This window comes from Dipodomys merriami, unplaced genomic scaffold (assembly GCF_024711535.1).
Source record: "Dipodomys merriami isolate MVZ:Mamm:240054 unplaced genomic scaffold, mDipMer1.0.p SCAF_16, whole genome shotgun sequence".
Taxonomy (NCBI): domain Eukaryota; kingdom Metazoa; phylum Chordata; class Mammalia; order Rodentia; family Heteromyidae; genus Dipodomys; species Dipodomys merriami.
Window position 1 is genome coordinate 31,118,991 of NW_027202937.1, and position 26,503 is coordinate 31,145,493.

The following is a 26,503-nucleotide window of genomic DNA, read 5'->3' on the forward strand; positions in this document are numbered from 1 at the left end:
AGTTACTACACTCTCAATCCAGTATAAATCTTGGGCGTAAGCAAGAAAATCCAAGACAAAAATTGACTAAATAAATAAATAAATAAAAGAACAAAATGAGTCAAGTGTTAAGGTTGATCTAAAATCCTTACTAGGAAAGCAACAAGGAGGAAAAGGAGGAGGAGGAGGAACTGTCCCATAGACTGTACAGTACACCTATTATAACTGAGTTATTAAACAATTAAAAAGTACAGCATTCAAGGTTGTAAGAGAGAAAATTCAAAAATTATAGGATATAAATTCAGGCATCTGTGGCTCACCCCTTTATTCCTAGCTACTCAGGAAGCTGAGATCTGAGGATCATAGTTCCACGCCAACCCAAGCAGGAAAAAAAAAAAATCAATGAGATTCTTATTTCCAATTAACCACCAAAAAAAGGAGGAGGTGGGCAAGAGTGAGCTGTGGCTCAAATGGTGGAGTGCTAGCCATGAGAGGAAAAACCAAAAAACTCAGGGGCAAAGTCTAGACCCTGAGTTTAAGTTCAAGACACAAAAAGTATAGAATATATCTAAGGCAACCTCTTCCACACATTTGTACTTTGCTATGTTAACATAGGTGAACATTAGAAAACTAGCAAATCTACACAACAAAAAAGATAAATAATTGGAACCAGGTAACTTGTAGGAATAGGTGGGGTTGTGGGAGGGGGCGAGAACGATATAAAGGGGTAACATCCATCAAGATGTATTCTACTCACAAAATGGCACGTTAAATTGAAACACCATTGTAAAACTACTTAATTTGAAAAGCACTAATAAACAGTAACAGAAAAAATTCACTAATACTATTAAAAGTTACTGTCCTAAAATTTAAAATATTTTTTCATTTTATTTTATTGTAAAGATGCTGTACAGAGGGGTTAGTTACAGAGTAAGGTAATGAGTATATTTCTTGTCCAGGGTTGTTACTCCCTCCTTAGTTGTTCTCCCACTACCCCTTCCCTCTCCTACCTCCCTCACCTCCCCATCCCACAAAGTTGTAAAGTTCATTAGTATACGTCTACCATAATTTTATCTGATGAGCAGAAAAGCTCAAATGCTATGTACATATGACCATATAAGATGATGCTAAGTGAAATGAACCCCAAGATATGGACACAAGAGGCTTTTCTTTGTTTTTGTTGTTTTTAATGTATTATGTGATTTTTTTTGTTTGTTTCCTTGGTATGTTCTTCCCCTAAGGTGTATCCCCTGTTGTCACTGTATTTGATTTTAGTACTCTGTATCTTATATAAAAATTTTTCAATAGCTGAGTTGATGAAAATCCACAAGTCTACCCACCCTACCCCACAAAGAAAAGTGAGAAGAAAATAGTACTTAGTAACTGTATTAAGGGCTTGGGAAGGTGGCTCAGTGGTAGAGTGCTTGCTTGCATGCATGAGGCCCTGGGTTTGATTCCTCAGCACCACACAAGCAGAAAAAGCTGGAAATGGCACTGTGGCTCAAGCAGTAGAGCACTAGCCTTAAGCTGAAGAGCAGAGGGACAGAGCCTAGGTCCAGAGTTCAGGCCCCATGACCAACAAATAAAAAGAAAAAGAAACTGTATTAAACATACACACTCATAGTTGTACAAAGGCACTGCCATTCAACAAAGCACTTTATGAATAATAAAGTGTATCTTGATCAATGTCACCCCTTTCAATATTCTCCCCCATCCTGTCCAAACTCATCCTTTCCTTTTTGCTATACTGATTTCTTGTTATACAATGCATTTTCTCCATTTCTATACCTTCTGCCATGATTGTTGTCTTTATGTTCATCTACTACTTTTAGGTCTGGTTTATTCTTTATTTGTAGGAGACTAGTTGCCAGCAACAGATGTTTGCTACTTTAGTGGATGCATATCTTCCCTATTACATTGTTTTGTTAACCCTCACAATAATATTTCTCAATTATCAAATCATATGTTTTTCAATTAAGTTAAGTGAAGTTAAGCCACCATTACTAGCAAGTGATGGAGCCTGAATTTAAACACTTATAGTCTTATCTGTAATCTGAAGAGCCCATTCTTTGGTTCACTTTAAAAAGGATCATATGAATGGGATGAAAAACCAGACTTAAAGCATGAACAGAGCTGAGTAGCAGTGTCTCTGCATGCATACATTGTTTTAGGCACCTGAATAAAAGTGACAGTGTGCCCTAATTAAATCATGTATAATAAATGAAGACCATTAAATTCCTCAAAAAATGATCAAGCTTGCCTTTCAAGTGCACTAGTATATACATACTTACACACACATAAAACACACACACACACACACACACACACACACACACACACAATGAGATCATTAGTTTGGTTCTGGCTTTGTATCTAAGGAGCTGAATGATCTCATCCTTTCTTAGATTACTGACTTATTCAAGACATCCTTCACACACAAATTTGAAGTACAATGCTGCTTCACATTATTAACTACTTACATGAAGGCTCTGTGCATGCAGACCCTATGTGAACTTCTAAGGAAACATGCAATATGTGGGGGGAAGGAGATGACTATTGTTTTTGGAATACCTATTCTGACCAATGTGTTTGGCACCCATTATCTTAGCCCTTTCTTCCTAACGCAAAAGAACAAAAGAAAATAGAAGAAATGGAGGAAAGAAACTTAATTCTGCTGCGCCATTGGCTCACACCTGTAATCCTAGCTACTCAAGAGACTGAAATCTGATGATCATGGCTCAAAGCCAGCCTCAACAAAGCCAGCTGGGCAGGAAAGTACCTGAGACACTTATCTCCAATAAGCCACTCAGAAAACCAGAAGTGTCCCAGTGGCTCAAGTGGTAGAGAGCTACCATTGAGCTGACGAGCTGAGGGACAATATTCAGGCCCAGAGTTCAAGCCCCATGACTGACAAAAAACAAAAAAACAAAAAAACAAAAAACACTTAATTCTCAAACAGAGAAAAAACGTCTCAAATCAAAAAATTGGTGTGAAGAAATTCAGAAGGACAGGAGTTTGTGACATTGTCTTTGGGACTGTAAGTTTCTGAAATTGGATGTGTCACAAAAAATATCTAAAATAAACCTTAGCACAAGTTGTCCCTAGGATGGATGCTGACTCAAAAACTGTTTGGGTTCATGGGTACTCTAAAAGGGGATTTTGAACCTGGGTGTACAAGAATATACATTCACTGATTCCTATGTTAATCCTAGTGTGTGGCTGAATGCCACCAGCCTTCCCAGGACGAGGCTTGGAAGCAGAGGAGCCTAACTTCAAGCATGCAGCACTGCTGCTCTCTTCATGCCTGACCTGTACCAGCCAAGGAAGAGCTAGAACAAGAAACTTAAAATAGTGTTTGGAAGGGGAAAAAGAGAATCCTGCCAGCTTAAATTTCTATCTGAAGGCACTTTTGCATTAAAACATACAGCAGGCATGATAAAAATCACTCCAATCACATTTGCACATTTTTAAGCAGTTGATAAATCATCCCACCACTAGTATACCACCAATTTAGTTAATTTTAGGCTCACAAATCAACCTTTACATGAAGTAATAGTGCAAAAAAGGTACAAACTTACAGGTCAGATCATTCAGCATTCGTGCTCTGAGATTATTACATGGGAAGAAAAGCTACAAAGTAATAAAGAAATGATCTGAGATAAAATTAAGAGAAAACATGACTGAGGTGATCCAGCTAAACAAAACTGCTTATTAAACAGATTAAGTACATGAAACAGATAAGGTCATTACAATAGATTCAGGTTATGCAAATCAGCATCTTAACAAAGGAGGAAACAGGAAAGAAGCCAAAAAGGGGGCAGAAAGAGTGAGTGGCTGTTTCAAAACCTGGACAATACCAGGTGCCAGTGGCTTATACCTATAGTATTACCTCCTTGGGAGGTTGAGACAGGGAGGTTAAGAGTCCCAGCCTACCCCAGGGAGAAAAAGTCTATGAGATTTCATCTCAATGGGAAAAAGGCATTGACAATGTATGGCCTCAATGTAGCTATAGAAGGAAGAGAAAAATAGGCAACCAAGCTCAAAACCAGGCAAGAATCAAGACCCTAACTCAAGACTGACAAGAAAAATGTCTGGAGGAAAGGTTCAGCAGTATAGCGCCTTCCTCATAAGTATGAAGTATGAAGTATCAAGTACCACCAAGAAAAACCTGGACAACAGTACTAAGTAACGTTTTGGTCTGCTACTCTGCTAAGTCCTGATTATGGGACATTTTTGTATTTTGTTTAAAAGATTAATTTACTCACAGGATTCTATTAGAAAGGAAATGACTAAAAGGGTTAACAGCTTAAAGATATGGAAAAAGTTACTGTTTAAGTAACAAGAGAATTATTTGACAAGCAGGGCATAAAAAGACATTTTAGGGGTACAAAAATAATTTATACATTTAGGATTTAAAACCCAAAGAGGACCATGAAATATAAGATAGTACTAAATATTTCTGTATGGTAATAAGGGTTATTTTTCTTTTCTTTTTTTTTGTTCTTTGGGGGGTTTTGGAGAAGAATTTTCAAATTTCCTAGGCCTGGGAAATGGATGCCAGAGTATTACTTTCTACATAGAGAAATTTCTTGAAACAAACAACTGCTCATTGACAACTGAAAAAGGGGACTTAGAACAAAGAAGGCTATTAAAGATTTTCCAGAATTATTTCACAAAAGATTACATGGTACAAATGTTACCTTCATCTATCAAACTATTGGCAAATTTTACATCACTTAATCAAGGCTATTTAACAAGTGGACGCTTAATAGTGACTCAAAGAGGGTCTTAGTTTTGTAAAAGAGAAATAAAAACAGTGCAACGTGATCAGATACAATGTTAATCAGTCATTCCCTCATTACAAAGTGAGTAGTTTAAACAAGATAGGCAGCATAAAAACAGCACCATCTAGAGGCAAAGAGAATAGAATAGTGCTGTATGGTACTTGATCATGTCATCAAAAGATAAAACTCTTTTCATTGTCTATTCTTCATCAAGTCCATGTTTAATAATATTTCTAACAAGCCACATTTACTACATAATAATACCTTTTAAATAAAACAAACATAACTGACATCAAAGTTATACTAACTTGATACATTGACATTCCTGCTTTTCTGTACTTCTTCCCCTGAATTGTTAGACTTCTCAAAGAGACAGAAATCACAGGATTACAGATAAGACAATCTCAAGAACACAGGAAGAGAGATAATATAAATTGTTGGATTACCTCTGGTTTCAGAAATCATCAGCCCGTAGGCCAGGTGTGGTAATATGCACTTGTAATCCCAAATATGAGGTAGAAAATAGAGGCCTGAGAGTTAATGACTAGCTAGGGAAACAGTGACTGACACTCAAGCTTTAAAACCAAGACCGACAAAAACAAAAAAACAAAAAAACAAAAACCAACAAAGGGCTGGACAAGTAGCTAAACTGATAGAGCACTGGCCTACCAATTCCCAATACAACATCCACCTCCCACCACACACACACAAAAGGCAGCTCCATACATTGCCAAAAATAATGTCTTTAAAAAAAACGATAGTAGGGGCTGGGAAGCTGGCTCAGTGATAGAGTGCTTGACTTGCATGCATGAGGCCCTGGGTTCGATTCCTCAGCACCACATAAGCAAAAAGAAAAAAGCTAGAAGTGGCACTGTGGCTCAAGTGGTAGAGCGCTAGCCTTGAGCTGAAGAGCTGAGGGACAGCGCCCAGGCCCAGAGTTCAGGCCCCACATCCAGACCAAAAAAAATAAAATAATAAAAAAATGATAGTAAGAAGGTTTGTAAATAAAGAAACAAAAAGTGAATGTAAGTAATAATGTAATTGGTTCAAGGGAGCATGGTGGTGCTTGCTTGTGGTCCCAAGCAATGGAATGGTTTGAATATTAATGTCTCCCAAAGATTCACATGTTAAAGACTTGCTCATTAACCTTTACTGGGAAGTAGTGACACCTGTAAGGAGTACCTTTGAAGGGAATAGAACTGGTCAATAGATCAAGTGACCACGGGCTGAAACTTCTGGAACTATAAGCCAAAAGAAACCTCTAAAGTTTATTCACCACAGAGATTTGTTACAGTAGAAAAACCTTGGCCAGGGGCTGAGAAGGTGGCTCAGTGGAAGCTTGCCTTCCATGCATGAGGCCCTGGGTTCGATTCCTCAGCACCACATAAGCAAAAAAGAAAAAAGCTGTGGCACAAGTGGTAGAGCGCTAGCCTTAAGCTGAAGAGCTGAGGGACAGCGCCCAGGCCCAGAGTTCAGGCCCCATGACAGGACCCCAAAAAAAAAAAAGAAAAAAGAAAAAAGAAAAAGAAAAAGAAATACCTTGGCCATCTTATTAACAAGTTGAATATGGGGTATTCAAGAACACTCTATATTGTTTGCAATTATTCTATAAACATAGAAATATTATCAAATGAAGGGGTTATTAAAAGTTGAATATGGAGACTATATACTCCTCTGATTGAGGGCAACAGACTATAAATTGATCAAAGCCCAAAGAACAACATCAAATTCTCACTGTGGGGGAAAGACAAATGACTGATTTTTAACCAGCTTAAGAGCAATAGAAAAGGGCTCTGGGTACCAACAAGATTTCTAGAGAAGAGATCATCATCACAGAGCCTTCAAAGTGAGAATGCTTCAGGTAATCTTTCCTACTTATTTAATCAATTTGTAACAGCTTACATTTATTCCTCATTTTTTTCAAACTAGGTTTTATATGGCAAGAATGTTACACAGGAAGCCCTTCATGAAGCAGTTCATGTCTCCTTCTACCATCATCTCTTATTTCCTCCCCATGTCCCAGACAATCCATAATATGCAGTCCCAGGACTCATCATTCCTCATTTTAGGTGCCATAGATATGCTAATCACACCAGCTGAAACAAGGGACCCCTCTTCTCATCCTATAGAAGCATTTATGTTTTGTTCGAGATTCTCTGTGGCACCATCTATTCACTACGTAGGTAGTAGTCTCTACTACCAAGGAGAATTCTCATTTCTGTGTTGGCTATGTCTCTCACTACACTGACATTTATCTGTCTCACTCACTAAGCTATAGACAATAGGAACAATATTTAACATCTTATTTGCACCAACTGTGTTAAGGAGATGGTTGTTCACAACCAAAGCCTGTGGGTAAGTATATGACTTCTAAGCCCCAGGGACAAGACAGTCATCTAGAGAATGACCGGCACAGCCTAGGACTATGACAAATAACTGTCTTATATATTTGGCAGGCTCACTGTCTAATAATATTTGTTCACAAACCAAGAACTAAAATCCCTCTGAAACATAAGCACATTGACATATCTTACCATAGGAACTCCCAAGCTTTAATTCCCCATGAATGCAGCAAGCAAATTCAATTATCTTGTTCAAATCCAACTAAGGCATCTCAGCAAATATTAAGTATTCAAATCACTTTGGAGGAAGGATTGGGATGTCTTAGTGAGATGAACAGACAGACATCTTAAAGGGATAGCACAGACTCATCCAAGTGGATTTTAGTTGCTAATTTCCACATTTTTTAATTTCTTTAAACAAGTAGGCCCTAAGTGGGATCTTCCACTTCTCCTCATTTGGGAAGACTTTGTTTGAAAGGGCCAGTTAAATACAGCTCTGTCCTCAAATCTCTGTGGGAAGTCCATCCTGTTGCAGCTAATTGATATTGAACCGGTTTTTCATTCCTTGGATTTTGTGTAAGGAACCACATGCCAATTAATCAAATTACAGAGATTAGCACAGGGGAGGGAATACATTAAAACTGTGTACTGAACGAAAGAGACTTTATTTTCTCCCTGCTGTTTGCCTCATTTCCTTTTCTTGAGATGAAATTTTGTGCCAGAGGAGTGAAAGGAAGGGATCTGAAACAGCCAGTTTTCTGTACTGGAAGATAATGTAAAACTGTATTGGTAGCTGAGGAAGAACTTTTGCAAGGTGGCTGGACATAATATACTAGATGAGATGACCAACCTTCTAGTTGACAAATTACTCTGGTTTTGGTGGAAATTTCCTAATAGAAACCTCCTTCATTTGGAATGTCCTTCAGTTTCAAATTCAAATAGGTCCCCCTCCAGGATTAATGACCTGTCCAGATCCCCCAGCCTCATGAAATACTCAAGTTAAAGACATTACAGAGGCTATTCAACTCCTTACTTAGAACAAAAACACATGTTCTTGAGAAGCGAGGGCCAACAAAATGTCTCAGAGAGGCAAAGTCAACCTATATGCTCCCTATAGCCACTTTCATGGCTCATATAGCTAAGGCCATGCTCCCTGATTGGCAATACAGCATCATCAGATATTGCCTGAAGCTGTGATCTCCCCAAAGATACTGCCAAATGCAGCACCTGCCTGTTTTTATTAACCATGATATATCATGACAAGTATAATTTTTAGCACTTTTTTTCTCTTACAGGCCCTTGTAGTGATACCACGCAAGAAGGAAAGAGATAAACATTTTGCTAAGCTCTGCCTTATACAGAAAAAACAACAACAACAACAAAAATGAAACTTCAATCCATCAAAGCAAGAAGTTATATGGAGCTATACAAAAAGTACATGAGAGATTAAATGTCTAGACATGGTGAGACAAAAAGAAACAATGGCAACAAGAAAAATACTGCATCCTATGTGAACTGTTGTTCACAACATCCATTCTAGTGTCTATTTAAAAGTTATGATCTCTTATCATCCTCTTCCCAGGACAGAATGAAAGATAAAACATAGAAAAAGAGATTGCATTTTCTACTTCAGGTGGTTAAACAACTCATTCATGATGCCAGTGGTGAAAAATAACAACAGAAAGACCCTATCTAAATTCTATCACCTACTCCAAAAGAAGACCATAGAAGAGGTATGACTAGTCTGTTAACCATGGGAAGAAGAGGAAAGATACCATCAGTTATACTTATAAATAAATGTAGATGAAAACTAAAAGGACCAAACGGCTGGTTGAAACTGACACATTCAGGTAGTTCTACACTTATTACAGAAAGAAACAACATCTATTTTCAAGACAAATATAAGAAAATAGGTAAGGCAGGTACCATTTACTACCTTTACTCAGGAAGCTGGTAAGGATCATTATAGTAGTTCTACACTTATTACAGAAAGTAGTTCTGTAGTTCTACACTTATTACAGAAAGAAACAACATCTATTTTCAAGACAAATATAAGAAAATAGGTAAGGCAGGTACCATTTACTACCTTTACTCAGGAAGCTGGTAAGGATCATTATACCTCAAAGGTGTCATCATTTTAATCAAGTTAAGATCAACAGAGTGTGAGCTACAGCCTCAGAATTTAATACCTATTTCGCCAGCCTAAAAACTAGCATTTTTCCCATATTAAAAACCACTGAAAATAGAAATTCTGTTAGATACAAAGTCAAGGCCTGATGATGCTCCAAGAGCCAACAATGAAAAGTTGAAATTCTTTATTCAGTACAAGGATAAAAGGTACATAATTCCTAATTTTTACATATTTATATGTAAGTAAGTGCTATATACTAGTAACTGACTATGTGGTATAGTAAGAGTTATTAAAATGTGGAATCTACGGAACAAAATTAAGCAGTTAATAGAATTGATAAGGAATGCACAGTGTTCCACAATAAAGTCTGGTTGCCCAAGAATGGAGTGATCATGTATTTTGTGCATGAACATTTGTCTAGTATGTCTGGTGAAAGATCCCTAGATGAACTTAAACTCTCTTTGCAAGACTGAATAAAGCAGATTGTACTCTCCTATGGGAGAATAGATTAGGTAAGGTGGACCTTACTAATAAATGAAAACCTGAATAAAATGCAGAAAAAGGAAAAAGATAGTTTTTTCTCTATTTTCAAGTGAGGATACTAGTCTTCTCTCACCTTCCAATTTAGCCTAAACTTAGACCACTAGTTGTTCTGTTTCTCAGGCCTTCATACTCAAACTGGAACTGTATCTTCCAAAAAGACTGAACTATTTCCCTATAATAAATCCGATGGCATATTGCCAATTCTTTTGCTTTGGAGAACACTTTAGAATATACGTAGACAACCCACACACACATACAAACTAAAAAAAAAAATTCTGAATCTTAGAACACATTTGAAAAGTTGGAATCAGTACAACTCTTTTTTTCTTTTTTTTTTTTGTGCTAGCCCTGGGACTTGAACTCAGAGCTTGTGTGCTGACACTGAGCTTTTTGCTCAAGGATAGTTCTCTACCACTGGAGAATGGTTAACTGGAGATAAGAGTCTCACAGTTTCGTGCTTGGGCTGATTTGGACTGAGATTCTCAGATCTCAGGTTCCTGAGTAGCCTGGAAGAGCGTTTTTTGTTGTTTTTTTTTAATAGAGTGATCAGGGTGACAGGCAGACCACAGAACCAAGGCAGCCTGCAAAGAAGGCAGGTCACTTTAGGAGCAACATTTACCTGCTCAAAAATTTGTCTCACATTAGCAGGAAGGATTTAAATATTTCCTCGAATCATTATTTTTGAATTGCTAGTATTCTTAAAAAATAAATTATCAGCAGATCATCAGTAATATCCTGGTAGGTTATACATTTCAAACACAATGCTTTATTGTTAAAAGACTCTTATACAACAAGACTGCAGTATTATTGGTGAATTTATTGGATGTGTATAAGCTATGTCTCCCACAGAATCCCTGCTACCCCACTACAGTATAGAAAAATCAAATCTCAAGATAGACACCTCTTATCAACACACACACACACACACACACACACACACACACACACACACACACACCTCTGTTTCATAGGATATTACTAAAGAAGGCTTACAGACAGGGGCAGACACTGCCTTGGTTTACCCAAATACATTCACTGAGCTCACTCTCTTATTCCCTTGAATCTCTGAATCTTAATTCTTGATGCTCAAATCATCCCTGACTTCTCTTACTATCTGACATCTAATTATTCTCAAGTTATGCTGCATTCTCTGCCATCCTAATCTACTACAGATTTGGGTGAGATTATCCATAGAAATGGAAATTACCTGTTTGTTCACTGACATAAGAATTAACCAAGAGCATGTTAAAGCCCACTGTGTGTATGGGGGTGGGGGTATGTATATGACAATTTGTGGAATTGTCAAACAAAATCTCTCTCCAGATTCTGATAGGACAAGAGAGAGAAGGCCAAAAGTCATTGCTATGATTATAAAAAATTTCTATTTAAGGGCGTAACTGGGGAAAAGCAATGGAAGGGGAGATTGTCTAAAAAAGAGAAGTACATTTCTTATGAAATAGTAACTTCTTATTTTTTTTGGGGGGGGGGTCCAGTAATGGGGCCTGAATTCTGGGCCTGGGTGCTTTCCCTCAGCTCTTCAGCTCAAGGCTAGCGCTCTACCACTTGAGCCACAGCGCCACTTCCGGCTTTTTTCTTTTTGCTTATGTGGTGCTGAGGAATCGAACCCAGGGTCTCATGCATGCAAGGCAAGCACTCTACCACTGAGCCACCTTCCCAGCCCGGTAACTTCTTATGAAAGGTAACCTGCTATTACTCAAAGCCAACGGACCATGGACTTATGAAATGGTAACCTCTCTGCACAATACCTTAATAATAACAATAAAAAAAATTCTATGTAACAGAAACATATAAATGAAAAATAAGGGATTAAATGAAGTGTCTAATTTTTAAATTTTTCTTATCCTTCAAGTTCATTTGAATTAACACAAGTTACACAGATATCTATTCCAGGATAAGTCAGGAAGATGACATTAGTGCAAAACAAGAACAGGCCTGAGGACCAATAAAATAGAACTGAAGACTCAGACATGATCCCACAGTCCTACAGCCACCTAATCTCTGATAAGGGAGCCAAAATTATCAGATGGAAGAAAGACAGCCTCGTCAATAAATGGAGCTGGCAGAATTTGCCATACACATGTAGAAAACTGAAGTTAGATCATTATATATTACCCTGCGCCAGAATCAACTCCAAATCGATCAAAGACCTCGAGGTAAGAGCAGAGACCCTGAAAATATTTCAGGAAGGAATAGGGGATATGCTAGGGCTCCTTGGCACAGGTCAAAACTTCCTAAAGAAGAATCCAGAAACATAACAAATCAAAGAAAGGCTGGATAAATGGAATCGCATTACATTGCAGAGCTTCTGCATGGCAAAGGACATAGCTAGCAAGATAAACAGAAAGCCCACATATTAGAATATCTTCAACAACTATACAACAAACAAGGGCCTCATATCTAAAATATGCTTAGAACTCAAAAAATGAAGCCCCTCCCCCCCGTAATAACAAATCTTCAAAGAAACAACCACTCCATTAATAAGTGGGCTAAAGAATCAAAAAGAGACTTTTCTGGAGAGGAAGTAAGAACAGCCATTAGACATAGGAAGAAATGTTCAACATCTCTGGCCATAAAAGAAATGCAAATCAAAACAACATTAAAATTTCACCTCACCCCAGTTAGAATGGCCATTATCAAGAAAACAAATAATATTAAATGATAGCGGGGATGTGGCCAAAAGGTAACACTAATACACTGTTGGTAGTAATGTAAACTGGTTCAACCACTCTGGAAAGTAGTATGGACGTTCCTCAAAAGACTAAACAGAGAACTCCCCTATGATCCAGCAATCCTGCTCCTGGGCATTTCCCAAATGATCACAAGCAAGACCACATTAAAGCTATCAGCACAACTATGCATGTAGTTTTACCAAAGCTAAGATATGGAACCTCAGTAGATGAGTGATATATATACCATGAAAATGTGGTATATATACACATTAGAATTCTATTCATCCATCAGAAAGAATGGCATTGCCCCATTTGTAAGGAAATGGAAAGACTTGGAAAAAAATCATATTAAGTGAAGGAAGCCAGACCCAAAAAACAGGCTCCCTGATTTGTAATAATTAGCATTTACCTAGGATAGTCCTAGCAAAGGATCACAATAGCTCAATAGCTATGTACATTTGACCATATAAAATGATGCTAATCAATATGAACTCCAAGAAATGGAAACAAGAGCTCTTTTTTGTAGTTGACTTGTTGTTTTCAATGTACTATATCAAGTTCTTTCTTTTTATTTTATCTTTTTTCCCTTTGGTTTATCCCTTGTAGTCACTGTTTTTTATTCTGGTACCCTGCATCTTGTATATACATTTATCTGATTTGGGGATTGGAAGAGGAATAACAAAATGGTAAAACAAGGAAAAAGGGTGACCCAATGCAACAGTGATATTCACAAGATACTAGTGTTGAAAATGAACCTTACAACTTGGGGGCGGGGGGGAGGGGACAGTGGAGAGAGGAGGATAAAGGGTGAAAAATGGAGTGGGTAACAATGTTTGACAAGAAAGCATTCATGACCTTACTTATGTTAACTGTAACCCCTCTGTACAGCACCTTTACAATAAAATAAAATAAATATATAAAAAAGAAACTAAGTACAAGGGGATTGACATAATCCCCTATATCCTATCCATCCACAGTGCAATCAAGGTAGTTCTCAACAACAAAGAATACCATAGAAATTATTCAAATACATGGAAATTGAACAGCACACTTCTAAGCAATACCTGGGTAACTGAAGAAATTAAAAAGTTCCTACAATTCAATGAAAATGAATACACATCACACAGAACCCTGTGGGACACCACAAAAGCAGTCCTGAGGGGCAAATTTATCACCTTCAGTGCCCACATCAAGAAAATACAGACAGACCAAGTAAATAATCTCACGTTGCAATTAAAACTGCTAGAAAAACATGAAAAAAGGAACCTAGTTACTAGATGCAGCCAGATAACCAAATTAAGAACTGAAATTAATGAGATAGAGACTAAGAAAATTATAAATAAATTAAAACAAAAAGCTGTTTTTTTTAAATAAATAAAATTGATGGACCTTTGGCAAGATTAATTTAAAAAAGAAGAGAGGAAACCCAAATTAACAAGATCAGGGATGCCACAGGAAAAATCACAACAAATACCCAAGACATACAAACAATTTAAAGAACTATTTCCAGAATCTATACCCTCTAAAGGAAGAAAACCTAGCAGAAATGGATGCATTTTTAAAGAAATACAAGTTGCCCAAACTGAGCAAAGAAGAAATAAATCGATTAAATAAGCCAATACCTTATGAGATACAGTAAGCAATCAGAAGTCTTCCAACAAGGAAAAGCCCAGGACCAGATGGATTCACAACGGAATTCTATAAGACCTTTAAAGAACTGATTCCCATACTCCTCAAGGCCTTCAGAAAAATAGAAAAAGAGGGAGCTATCCCAAACTCATTCTACCAATGCCAGTATCACACTCATCCCCATACCAGGCAAAGACCCAACAAAACAAGAGAACTACAGAACAATATCCTTGATGAACACAGATGCAAAGATCCTTAACAAAATTCTAGAAACACATAAAAAAAAAATCATATATTACAACCAAGTAGGCTTCATCCCAGAGATGCAGGGATGGTTTAACATATGTAAATCAGTAAATGTAATCCAACACATCAACAGATCCAAGGTTAAGAAGCACGTGATTATCTCCATTGAGGCAGAAAAGGCTTTTGATAAAATACAACATTCATTCATGTTAAAAGCTCTGGAGAAAATAGGAATCGAAGGACCATTCCCTAAAACAATAAAAGCCATATATGACAGACCAATAGTCAATATTATATTTAATGGGGAAAAACTATTACCAATTCTAAAATTAGGAACAAGGCAAGGATGCCCACTTTCTCCACTCCTCTTCTATATAGTTCTGGAATCCTTACCCAGAGCAATAAGGCAAGAAGAAGACTAAATTAAAGGGATCCCCATAGGGAAGGAAGAAGTTAAACTATCCCTTTTTGCAGATGACATGATACTATACCTCTATCCCAAAAACTCCACCCCCAAACTCTTAGAACTTATAAACCACTTCAACAAAGTAGCTGGATACAAAATCAACCCACAAAAATCAGTTGCCTTCCTGTACAACAACAATGTACAAGCAGGAAGGGAAATCGAGGAAATGACTCCATTCACAATAACCCCCCAAAAATAAAATACTTAGGAATTAACCTAACCAAAGATGTAAAAGAACTATTTAATGAAAACTATAAAAACTTAAAGACAGAAATTACAAAGGACACCAGGAAATGGAAAGACCTTCCATGCTCTTGGATAGGCAGACTTAATATAGTAAAAATGGCAATACTGCCACCATTAATATACACATTCAACACAATTATATTAAAATCCCAATGATGTACACAAATGAAATACAGAAAACAGTCCAAAAATTCATATGGAACAACAAAAGACCTAGACTAGACAAAATAATTCTAGGCAAAAAAGACAACATGGGAGGGATCTCGATGCCAGAAGTCAAACTCTACTACAGAGCCATAATAACAAAGACAGCATGGTACTGGCACAAAAACAGACCAAAGACCAATGGAATAGAAGATCCAGAAATAAAACCACATACCTACAGTCACCTGATACTTGATAAAGGAGCCAAAGACATACATTGGAAGAAGCACAGCCTCTTCAACTACTGGTGCTGGGAAAACTGGGCGGCCACATGTAGAAAACCAAAAGTGGACCCCAGCCTGTCACTATGCACTAAAATCAACACAAAATGGATTAAAGACTTTAACATCAAAACTGAATCTCTGAAATTACTGCAGGACAGAGTAGGAGAGACACTTGAACTTATTGGCACAGGCAGGAACTTCCTGAACAGAGTTCCAGGGTCACAACAAATTGGAGAGAGACTGGACAAATAAAAAATAAAATAAAAATAAAATGTTGCCACGCACCGGTGGCTCATGCCTGTAATCCTAGCTACTCAGGAGGATTCAAAACCAGCCGGGGCAGGAAAGTCCTTGAGACTCTTATCTCCAATAAACCACTAGAAAACCGGAAGTGGCACTGAGGCTCAAGAGGTAGAGCACTTACTTGCCTTGAGCTGAAGAGTGCAGGGTCAGTGCCCAAGCCCAGAATTCAAGCCCCGCAACTGACCCAAAAAAATAAAATAAATAAACTAAAAAATAAAATAAAAAGTTTCTGCACAGCTAAAGACATAGCAACCAAACTAGAAAGACAACTAACTAACTGGGAATAAAATATTTACCAGCAATATCAGACAAGGGTTAATATCCAGTACATACAGGGAACTCAAGAAATTAATTCCACCCAAACCCAACAAACCAATTACTAAATGAGCAAAGGAACTAAAGAGACACTTTTCAGAAGAAGAGATAAAAATGGCAACGAAACACATGAGAAAATGTTTACCATCACTGGTTGTAAAAGAAATGCAAATAAAGTCAACCCTGAGATACCACCTTACCCCAGTCAGACTGGCCCACATCCTAAAGTCAGCCAACCACAAATGCAGGAAGAGATGTGGAGAAAGAGGAACCCTATTACACTGCTGGTGGGAATGTACACTTATACAACCACTTTGGAAAGCAGTCTGGAGGGTCCTCAGAAAGCTAAATATTGACCTCCCTTATGACTCAGCCATTCCACTGCTAAGCATCTATCCTGAACAACAGGAACCAGAATACAAGGACACATGTACCTCCATGTTTATTGCAACACTGTTCACAATAGCCAGGATATGGAAACAACCCAGATGCCCCACTACAGATGAATGGATCCAAAAATTGTGGTATCGATATACAATGGAATATTATGCAGCCATTAGAAAGGACAAAATAATGGCATTCACAGAGAAATGAATAGAACTAGAAGAAATCATGTTGAGTGAGGTAAACCAAGAGCAAAGAGACAAACAGCACATCATCTCCCTGATAAGTAGATGTTAAATCCAAAACATAAGGTGATATAACAAAGTAAATAAGGCTCAAGAAACAAAAGGACCTCCACTCATCTGGCTGAATCATTACTAAATGACCCCATGGTGCTGATCACATATATGGTATATATATGCACATCAGAGGGAAACTAGGAGGACATAGAACTAGAGGGAAACAGGAAAACATACAACAGTGGGACCCATCAGCTGCACTGGACATTGGTCAAAACGAACTAAGCAACTCAAGGTCAGCAATGGGAGGGAGGGAATGAGTGGGAAAGAGTGAACAGCTGGCATTATGCAAAAAGAAAGGAATGTACATATCACTCAGTGTGGAAGAAAGAACTGTATAGTCAAATCCCATACAACTCATAAACTTTATAGACCACAACAGACAATTTACCCCATGAAAGTTAAAATGTGTTTGTGACTTTAACTAAGTATCACCATCCCAGTATCACCATCCCACAATACTGTGAAATTTGTGAAATTATGTAATCACTCGATCACAATAAAAAAAGTGAAAGAAGAAAAGAAAAGAAAAGAAAAGAAAAGAAAAGAAAAGAAAAGAAAAGGAAAGGAAAGGAAAGGAAAGCAAAGGAAAGGAAAGGAAAGGAAAGGAAAGGAAAGGAAAGGAAAGGAAAGGAAAGGAAAGGAAAGGAAAGGAAAGGAAAGGAAAGGAAAGGAAAGGAAAGGAAAGGAAAGAAATGAAACGAAACTAGGTGCCAGGAGATGAATTCAGAGGAAATCAGCCAATAAAGGATGAGCTTCTACATTTCTGAGCAGACTCAGGGATCTAAATACAGTTCAATGGGACATGAGTGTCACAGCTTTGCTAGCTGGTTCAAAAGCTGGCTGGTAAATCCTCTCACCTACCATCTACCTGCATCCCACAAGCTTTTAAAAGTGTGGAACCATGCCATTCCATCTACACAAGTAGCATTCAATAATGTGCACCAGGCCAAAAAATGCAGTCCCTGGCAAAGTGTGAAGTCTACTGTGAAAGAGCATAATATTGCTGTGAAAATATTTTTACTGCTTTCACACATCACTTACACTAGTAGAAAACACATTGTTACTGTAATTATGTGGATTCAGTAATACCTAATGAGGCACTCTTAGCTTTCAACAACAAATGTAGAACATTAATAGCAATAATGTTCTTGCAATTCTGGACAAATGAGATATAAAACCTATTCATCTGTTTCACTTTGGATGTCATTATTGGTTCAGGAGCACAGGCTCATATCCTTTAGAATATCTTCCAACCTTTATGTATTCCACATACTTATTTATAATAATTAGGGAGTCTCACTATGACCGAATTATAACCAAAAAAATGTTAAATTAAATATATTTTTGACACAGTAATGTAACTTTCTCTATCAACACATTTGTTGGAAAAATAACAACCTCCTTCCCTCTAGGCTTCTTGACATTCAGGAAATGGAGCAAACCAACATTGCCACTTATTAGCTTATTGTTTCTCAGCCACAAACCAACCCTTCACTGCCTGCTTTGTGAAAACCTAGTTGAGCACTTGAGATATTTTTCCATCCTTAGTTGACTCTATATGAAGCTCTGTCAGTAGAGGTGACTGGAGTGACATTGCAAAAAAATTCTGAGTTTTAAGGGCTCCTTTCTGCCCTGCACTGTCCTGCAGTGCAAATGGCAGCACTAAATCTCCCCAGTATTTATGACAGTGGCCAGTTGCTTCCTTCAGTTCTTTGTCATTTTGGTAGCACAGTGATTCCTGCAATGTACCTCTCCCAAGACAGCCTTTGCTTGACACCTTACCAAAGTGTGGCTATGATTCATTTCTACCAGCATGGTGCCACTACCACATCTGGGCCATTCATGAACAACCACTGGTCAATGGGGAAGGAACTCTTTTTTGAGTGCTCACGATCAGCCTGGAGAAGCAACTGCTCCTTATATCTGCTAGTCCTATACTCCTTACAGTTTTCTTTTAACAAGCTAATCTCATTACCCCATTGCTAGCTATGACTAATAATTCAGTATTACTTTCCCTGATCAAGTTACTGTATGATTTCTATCTCATGATTAGGCCCTTTCTGATAGACCTACACTCTGGAAGGCTGGAACATGAGAAATTGCTCCGAGAATGTCCAACAAGTAAAACATGTAGGGAAACCATCTTACAGTTAAATGTGTTAGCTGCCATCTTTTATAAGGCATACAATACTAGTCCAGAATGAAGGACACATTCAAGAGCCGCATTTGCCTCAGCTACTCAGTGAAGAACCTTCAAATGGACAGAAGAGGCACAAGAAAGGATGGTATCCTCTAAAAGTTGACTAATCAGTTGGACACACTGGGGATACAAAAACATTTCCAGGCAGTAAGTTGCTGAAACCAAAAGTGAGGGTCACAGCCAATAATGCTTTAAGAAAATGATAGGAGTCAGGCTAAGAGGTTAATAGGTTCTTTCTTATCAAAAGCAAATTACTGGAAAAAGCACTGTGCCATAGAAAAGAGGGTCTTGGTTAGAATGGTACTCCAACAAAACTTCCTCATCTTCAAATAATACGGTATTACTAAAAACCAATGGACCATGGACTTCTAGCTGTGACCACTTGTCATTCACTTCCAAGAAATATAACTATGTTAACATTTGGACAGAGGAGGAAAAAATAATAAAGTATGTCTTCAACAGGAAGAGAGTCCCACCTAGGAGATTTTTAAATAAAAGATTATGGAAACATGGTGACTATAATCAATCAAGACCAAATTAAAATGCCCTCAATAAAGCTCCTCCACATGAGGTTATTAAGGAAACCCAATAACCACATGATGGAGAATAAAACCCTGCCATCACTGAAAGATGGAAAGTGATTCAGAGCTGAAAGCAGGAATAAGCGAACACCTGTGACTGACAATAAGATTATCAGTAGGGAAGTTGGGAAAAAGAGGCCCAAAAACATGAGGATTCAAATGAACCACCTGAAAATTAAGAGAACATTAAAGAGCACAAAGGAGATATTTTCTAGTGAAAATAAGAGTAACTTCTGACAAGAAATCCACATTCAAAATAGTTGATCAAAAGGAAGGCTATCCATTCTACAAGGAATCAGAAAAGGTAACTCCCCACACTCCCATATGAAGGAATGCTATAAGTGACTCTGACTGTCATTGAAGGGAGAGGATGAAGTACCACATCAGGATTCCATATTGGGATCAAAACTGCATCAAAAGCTTCAATTTCTATATATCTTCACTCATCTCTTCCATTAAAATATTTCTCATTGTTTCTGTGAATAGTTATGAATTACATATTTACCACACAATAGTTGTGCCTTCTTCAATTAACAGTAAAAGTCCCAAAAATTTCTAGGTATTTAAGATAAGCATAACTATATTGATTTAAAAAATGTTTATTCATGTTTAAAATGCTATGTCCAGCAAATCATAAAAGAAAATATTCTAACTCCTAAGAAAGTGGCAATGAACAAAAGAGAGAACTTTAAAATAATTTAAAAGAATTTTATAAAATTTACTACGTCAGATTCAATTACCTAGGACTAGAAAACAGACTCATTTGAAAAGTCCTAACTGGATAAACAAATTAAAGGAATGCATTCTTATATGAAACTTTTTTAAGGCATTGGTTTTGATGATATTTAAATAATAATGAAAAGAGAAGCAGGAAAAAAGACACATGGAGAATCACTTCAACTGGAGAGATCAATAGAAAAGAGCCCAAATAAAACTGACCCAGAGAATGTAGTCAAAGGCAAGTTCAATGACCCAAGAACCCAAGTATTCTGTAGCCTCCACTGAGAAACAAACTGCAATTTGACACAATAATTGCATAAAAGATGTCTCATGCAGTTCTTCAGTTTGTCCACGGGAGCACAGGACAGAACCATGAAGTAAGACATCCGGCTTCAGCCACAAAATGAAAAGATCTGCAGTGAACACGCTCATCCAAGTATGTATTTCTGAATTAATATTTTAATCAGAATAAGTAGACACAGGATTTGAATGAGCTCCCGCTGATAGGTATGTCAAATATGTGAGATCTGTCACTTTTTGTAAAATAAGTCACTCAACCAATCTTTTGCAATATTTAAATCTGTCCCTATTCAACAGCAGTTTGCCTATATTTTTACTTTGAAGATCTTTCTACCCTCCTCCCAACCACAGCATTTATGTAATGTGTGATAGCTTATCCTATTTCATCTCCTTCCTTCTGATAAGTAATCAGTATCCTGATGTTGTTTAGTAGTCCCCTTATTTTTCAAACCTACTTTTCTATTTAATTGAAAAAAAGTGTCTACATATATAGAGATAACACATAGGTTGTTTGTTCTTATTTTGAATGTCTATAAAAAACAAATTTCAGTCTACTACCTCAACTTTTTTTCCTCCCTCAACACCATATTTATATTTAAACCTCACATATGTACCTCTAGTTTATTTATGTTATCAAAAAGTATTCAATACACAAATAAAGCTTGTTTTCTCTTTGTTCCTCTTCTTTCTTTTTTTAATTAGCAAGAGAATACACTCCTTTATTTTCTTTTTTTTTTAATTTAATTTAATTTTATTTGTGAACATACTGTACAGAGGAGTTACAATTACATGGGCAGGATAATGCGTACATTTCTTACCAAGCATTGCAGCCTCCTCCTTTGTTTACCCTTCACATCCCTTCCCAGCCTCCTCCCCATCCCAATCCTATTCCTTCCCCCACTCCACCCCCCCCCCCCACCGCTCGACTTTGTAAAGCTCGTTTTGGACATGACAACTTGTGCTTCTCATTGTTGCAACAGGTCCACCTGTATCCTTATAGAACTGGTTTTTCCCCATCTCCTCCACTAGTTATACTGACATCAAATATAGTGAAAGCAGGGGTTATACTGTGGGGGAGGGACATTCTTTGTTCCTCTTCTTGAGGTGTTTTTTTTTTAATTTTCAAAGGACAGCCGCCAGATCACAGAGTAATATATAATAACTATACACATTCCCAAAAGAATGTTAGATTACTACATCTTCAGTATCTGAGATCGAAAGGATTCTTGCATTTGCTAGTCTGAAGGGTTTGAAATAATATCTGATAGTTACAATTGCATGTTCTTGTTTACTGATAAAATGGGTTCTTATTTACAGGAAATCCATGTATCATAATCTATCAATTGGCAATTTTTGATGTCTGCCCATTTGTCTTTTTAATAAGAACTGTAAGTCATACATATAAAAATATATAAGCTTGGGGGTGGAAGCACCAGCAGAAGGGTGGAGAAAAGGAGGGCAAAGAGTAGTTAATAGGATCAAAGTTCTTCATAAATTATGAAAATAGAATAAGGAAAACCATCGAAAATGCTTAAAAGGGGAAGGGAAATTAAGAAAGAATTGAGGGGTGAATTTAATCAAAGTACATCATACCCATTTATGGAAATATCACAGTGAAACACCTTTGTAAGAAAAGGTGTTATGGTAATAAAAACAGAAGAAATATATAAGAATATCACATCTGAAGAATAATAAAAGCATAAACATACATACTCTATTTCCAGAAAGGAGAACATAGTACCAAAAACACAGAAGCCTTCCATGCCCCTATCTGAACACAACTGAATCTTATTTTCATGATTCCAATCCTTACCTTTATAAATTCTCCACATATACATATGAACCCTTAGATGACACATTAACTAATTCTGCCTATTTTCACAACTTTACCTAAATATAATCACATAATGTAAACTTCTTTAGCTTTAACTGCTTAATATAGCTGTTTATATACATTCGTGTTGACACATAAAGTTGGGATCTATTAATTTCTACAGATCTATGACACTACATGCCAACATGTAAATGTCACAGTTTATTTCTCTGTTAATATGGTTGATAATGTGAGTTGGCCCGCTTTTCAGCTAGTACTAATAATGTTGTAGAACTCTCATCTCTTTCCTGATGGCCGAGACAAACTCAAGGATGTATCCGCAGTCATATATACAAAAGAGATTTCAGATAGGGCTTTCTACACTTACAGCAGCTTTCCAAGCTCCACAGATTCATCAACGTTTGGTTCTGTTAAACATTTTTCTACTGGATTTCTTTTTTCATATTGAGGCTCTTTAATATGATCAATGTCAATCTTTTTTATTTTGTTATTTTTAAGTAGTTGTACAAAGAAGTTGCCATTTAACAAAGGAGTTTATGAATACACTATATCTTGATCAATCTTCCAACACATGAAGAGCAAACAGACTATGTTATTGTATCAGCATAGTGGTACATGGCAGTTCGTTTTAGTATGATATACCTTGATCAGATTCAACTCTCCCCTTCTCAAAACAATTTCAACAAGCTTCACTGTTCCAGTTGGACATATGTAAATAAAGTATTAAGACCGTCTTCACCCTCCTTCCATCTCTAGATCAATACTACTAATATCTATTTCTGGACAGGAACATTTTACATTCCCATCATTCATTTTTAAATATATATTAATTGTTCACTATGATATTTATAGACATGGAAAATATTTTAAACAAATTGGCTCCCTGCTTGTTCTTACCTTTCTTCATCCCCACTATGCCCTATTATTCCAGCAGCATCTAGAGAATTTCATTTAACTATTTTCATTCACAAAAGCAATGTATTTCATTATTATCTACTTTCTAATATTCTATATGCCTCTTCCCTCAATCCTCACAATCCTACAATTAAAAACATTATATAAAAACATAATATGTATGCATGTATGTATGTATGATCCTATGTCTTATCTTTTAGATCTAGCATCCACATATGAGAAAATAGGTGACATTTGTCCTTCTGAAAGTGGCTTAAAACATGATCAAAAAAACATGATCATCACCAGCATCATCCACTTCCCTGTAAATGGCATAATTTCATTTTTCATATGCCAGAATAATTCTCCATTATGTTATATATGTATCACATTTTCTTAATCTATCCATCAACTGCAAGGTATCTGTGATATTCCCATAGCTTGTCTATTGTGAATAGTGCCTCAATGATCATGAGTTTGCAAGTATCTCCATTGTATCCTAAATTACAACCATTCAGATATATGCCCAAGAGCACCATTGCTAGATAGCGTGGTAATTTTAGTTTGGGCTTTTTTCATGGGGCTTGAACTCGGGGCTTGGGTGCTATCCCTCAGCTCTTCAGCTAAAGGCGAGCGCTCTACCGCTTGAGCCACAGAGCCACTTCCGGTTTTCTACTGGTTTATTGGAAATAAGAGTCTCACAGACTTTCCTGCCCGGGCTGGCTTTGAACCATGATCCTCTGATCTCAGCCTCCTGAGTAGCTAGGAGTACAGGCATGAGCCACCGGCATCCGGCATAGTTTTGGCTTTTTGAGGAATCTCCATATTAATTTCCATAGTGGTTGCATGAGTTTACATTACTACCAACAGTGTATATGATCCTCACATACATATTATTCACTTAATTTATTGTAGTCCCTTAACTTTATTTATGGAGGGATTTATTAGGTAAAATTTTACCTTAATGTAGTCAACATTATTTCTTCTAAAAAATATTTTTAAGGATTCTCATATTTCAGATATTAAATTTTACCAAAGTGATGTCAATGTCCTATATTTGCTGGCAAAATGTTGACTTTTTTTCTCAAATAAATTGTTAGTTCATCAAGACATGAGTTTTGCATTTGATGTGAGGTAGAGCTATATTTTCCCATAGTTGACTGTCTCAGAACAATTAAAGCAGAACCCATCATCATCCTTATTAACAATCACTTCTATTAACAATCACTTAAGTTGCCAAATATGGTTAGAACTATTTCAAAGCTCCCTAATGATCTTCTGCCATTGCTAAATAATATTAATAACCATACAGTCTTAAATCCTAATGTGTAATAAGGCTGTACCCTTGTACTTATGCTTTGCCTTTTGATTACAAGATCCATTGTTGTACTTTTCCAAAATATACCAACCAAGTTCAAGGTCGCAAATTCAAGCCCTAGGACTGAGGACAAATGGATTTGTACTACATTTATATATTATATATTTATAGAATTTCATCTTTTATATTGTTCTCCTATGAAACATTTTTAACACCTTTTTACTCTTTTCAGTCTTTGAATAATATCTGATCATTTTACCCATGAATATCTTGAATATTTTATATAAGATCTACATCGGGTACTTCAAATTTTTAATTTGTACTATGTATAAAAATCTTAAGTTTCTTTTTCTTTTCCATTTTCCTTTTGCTTTTTGGTAGTAGTGGAGTGTGAATTTTGGATTTGCTTCCAACCAAGAACTCTAGCACTTAAGCCACATTCCTAGCCCTTTCTAATTACTTTTTAAAAAGGGTCTTGTGCCCAGGCTGGCCTGGAACCACAATCCTCCTACCTATCTATGCTCCTGCATAACTGAGGACACAAAAGTGTACCACCATACTGACTATTTTTTGTTGAAATGGGGGGAAAAATCTTGCTAACATTTTTCTTGGGGTTGGTCTTGGGCCACAGTCCTCCAGATCTCCAACTCTAAAGTAGCTGATACTATAGGCATTATGTATTGCACCACACTGTTAAAATTCTAATTGGTTATCATTTAAGACAGTAATCTTTCTATATTGTACTAGAATACATTAACTTTAGAAAATTATCTTAAGATTTCTTATATTTCTTTCTCTTTTCTCCTCTGGCAGTAATGGGGTTTTAAATTCACAATCTTGCCTTTCTATGCTCTACCACTTGATCAACTCCTCCAGCTCTATTTTTCACTGGCTGTTTGAGAGATATGGTGTAGTAAACTTTTTGTTTTTCTGGCTGGATTTGCCTCAAACAGATCTCAGCCACCTGAATAGCTAGGATTGCAGATATGAGCCACATGTACATGGTAGTCATATTATTTCTAGTAGATCTGGATATTCTATTGATTTTCTTGGTAAACCATAATAACAGATACAAATAAACCAATTTTAGCTCACATTTTCCAACACTTACATCTTTGCACCAAATAGAATTTCCCACATAGTAATTAATTGGACTGGAGACAGTTGATAAGTATAGTTAGGGGCTGATTTTGATAGAAATATTTATAATGAGTTATCATTAGTAATAATGGTTGCTATAAAAGCTGGCAGATATCATTTACAGAGTTCAGAAAGCACTTTCCTAATTCTAGTTTGTTCAAATTTTCATTAATATCTCCAAATGTATATTTTATTGTAAAAATGATATAGAGTGTTTACACTTACATAAGTAAGGAAATGAGTACAAATCTTGTCAAACATTGTTACCCCCTCCATCGTTTTCTCCTGTTTCCCCCGTCCCGACTCCTGCCCCCTCCCCAAGTTGTAAAGTTCATTTCCAATATAGTGGCTTGTGAGTATCACTGTTCGGTTTGTTCACCCTTTGTCCTCTGTCTCACCATTTCTGTGAATTCCCCTTACAATTCCCAAATAAGATAAATATAAATGCAATCCAAAGGGTACCAACATCAAAAGCAGTATATTTTAATGTCATGGAAATTAAATTATCAACCAATTATTTGCCTATCTTTATTAAGATAACTACATGCAGCCAGGTGGCTGTAGCTTATGTCCGTAATCCTAGCTACTCAAGAGGCCGAGATCTGAGTTCAAAGCCAGCGCAGACAGGAAAATCCATGAGACTCATCTCCAGTTAACCCCAGGAAAACTGGAAGTGGCACTGGGACGCAAAGTGGTAGAGCACTAGACTGAGCAAAAAAGCTTAGGGA

At 36.9% G+C, this 26,503-nt stretch overlaps 1 protein-coding gene and 1 non-coding gene across 6 annotated transcripts in view; both read right to left on the reverse strand.

Annotated features, from left to right (window-relative positions):
• The window catches only part of Fars2 (phenylalanyl-tRNA synthetase 2, mitochondrial), a 440,323-nt gene that overhangs the window by 328,090 nt on the left and 85,730 nt on the right, over positions 1 to 26,503 (reverse strand). The window lies entirely within an intron of this gene.
• On the reverse strand, positions 10,335 to 10,496 carry LOC138828507 (U12 minor spliceosomal RNA). Its single transcript, XR_011372263.1, has one exon. It is a non-coding gene; the product is annotated as a U12 minor spliceosomal RNA (small nuclear RNA).